Source organism: Octopus bimaculoides, chromosome 13 (assembly GCF_001194135.2).
Source record: "Octopus bimaculoides isolate UCB-OBI-ISO-001 chromosome 13, ASM119413v2, whole genome shotgun sequence".
Classification (NCBI taxonomy): Eukaryota; Metazoa; Mollusca; class Cephalopoda; order Octopoda; family Octopodidae; genus Octopus; species Octopus bimaculoides.
This window is the reverse complement of record NC_068993.1, coordinates 60,532,161-60,534,769: the sequence shown is the minus strand read 5'-3', so window position 1 is coordinate 60,534,769 and position 2,609 is coordinate 60,532,161.

Below are 2,609 nucleotides of genomic sequence, written 5' to 3'. Positions count from 1 at the left end.
TATATATATATATAGTATGTAAAACACTTTTAACTATTTTGAGTATTTTCAGTACAATTTTATTTTCCATTATTAAGCTGCTGCCACTGATGAGTAGGTCTGCTGTAAACTGAATCGTACCAGAGCTTTAGATCTGATGGCATTGCCGATGAACAATCTATTGATTCAAGCAACTGATTATTCAAGAGAAAACATACTCGGAGAACCACCTGAAGGAGCGGAAGCGTGAAACTTAGATTAATGGATTTTAGGAGCTTCGTAGTTATTATTATGTGATAACGAATATTCTACATTCATTTATTAAGTTCTGTAATTAATTCTACTCGGTTTGAGTGTGTGTGTGTGTGTGTGTGTGTGTGTGTGTGTGTGTGTGTGTGTGTGTGTGTGTTATAACGAAAGGAACAATAACAGCAAAACGTACTCAGCTGATGCCAACACAAAAAAGAACGCATCCTGGAGCCATCTTGGAATTTTAAAGTAGTTTTTCATTAGAGAAGAAATGCTTGGAGAAACGAGACTCCGTGGAAACTCTGAGTAACAACGTAAACTAATTCAAATATATTTGATACACTGATGTGTGTATGCATGATGTATGTGGAATATATGCGAGTATGTACGTGCGTACGTATGTGTGAGTGAGTGTGTGTGCGTGAGTAGACCTTCTTTCTATGTGTGTATGTGTATACCGTCTTTCTGTGTATGTGTGTATACCTTCTTTCTGTGTGTGTGTATGTGTGTGTGTGTGTGTGTATGTGTGTCTATCTGTCTGTGCGTATGTGTGTTCTGTTCTGCTATTAATTATTCGAAGTCTTCCTTTAAGGTAGGAGTTGGTTTCTAACAAAGATGTAACAAAGATCGTTGGAAGACCGATAGCAAAAACAATGTCATATTTTAAACTTTTAAAATGTCTTGCATATTTTGACTCTTCCACTCACAGATTGTATTTGTAAAGTGCGAGTTAGCTGATTGATTTTTGTTTTTGAAAACCTTAGCCTATCCAGATTCTCACTTAGGCATTCACTCACAAAAGCCAATGCACCAATTGTTATTGATATAAATGTGAATATACAAGGGTGCGTCAAAAAGTAATGCTATTTTGTTTAGGAGAGGCATAATTACCGACAAAGGAACATGTATCATACATCAAAATGAAGCTGGTCCTCTGTGGATCATATCCCTACTTCTCAACATGGTCACAGTTTCTCTCAATAGCAATGAAGAATCGGCAGTGAGACTGATTTTAGCTGATCTCCAAACGGGGCTCATGGCAGGCAATCGATTAAGAACCATTAGTAATATTTTAATGTCATTATGTTGAAGATTGCCGGACCGAACGGCGCGTTGTGTTCTTGAGCAAGACACTCCATTTCGCACTGCTCCATTCCACTTAGCTGAGAATGGATAACTCTGTGACAGACGAGTCTTCCGATCAAGAGCAATGCTAGCCTGCTCACCCCTAGTCAGCTGGGTGGTGTCATTCGAAAGCTAAAACGATGCAAAGCGCATTTTGACCAGCGATGTATAACGACGTGCTAAAAGACTGGTTGGTCTCGTGATCACGTGATGTTGAAGATCATGGCCGCACTGTCAAAACCATCAACAGAATGAGTCATGGCATTATCACAACCATCATCATCGTTTTCATCACTAACACCACCACTCACGCTGGCAGTCAACTTTGGTGGCTTTACGTTCTGCCATTGTCCGTAAGCTAGAAACAGCAGCCAAATCAAACTCAGCTATGTTACTGGTAAAGTGGATAGCTTAGTTCAAGGTTTAGAGTTTGGGGATCGAATGGTCTTGATTTGAATATCTCTTATCATAGGGCCACTAGATTAGGGACCATCTTCGGCTAAACATCAATACAAACAACACCAATTCAACTGTTTCCTTAAATTCGGCGGCGATGGCGGGGCAGTAGCGATGGTGATGGGGAGATGATAGTAGTGATGGTTGTACTGAGGTGATGGTGGTTACGGTGGTGATGATAGCGTTGGTTTGGTTCATGTTGGGTATAGTGGTGGTAGCGGTTCTGACGATGGTGATGGCCAGTGGAAATGGTCGTGGTGGGAGTGGAGATGATGGTGATGTTTGAGGTAGTGGTGGGAGAGTTAGTGGTGAGGTAGTTGCTTGCGATGGTAGTAATAGTGATGTTAATTGTAATGCCGATGGTGATAGTAGTAGTAGTAGTAGTAGTAGTAGTAGTAGTAGTAGTAGTAGTAGTAGCAGCAGCAGTAGTCGGAGTGGTGGTGATGGTGATGTAGGAGCTGGAAATGATGTTGGTGTTGGTGGTGATACTAATGATGACGGTGGTAGTAGCAATGTTTAGTGGTGGTCATGGCCGTCGTCGTAGTCGTTGTCGTAGTCGCGGTTGGAGGGCTGTTAGTGTTGCCGTAAGATCAGCTAGAAGCTATTTTATTAAATATTCATCATAATTAGGTGCTGTGCTAATTGTTAACAAATTGGATAAATAATCAATGTCTAATAATTTACACACACCATCAGCCATCGTCACCAGCACCGCCATTATCAAATATACCACCTCCAGATTTAACTTTAACAACGCCCCCACAACAACACCTACACCACAACAACCACCACCACCACCA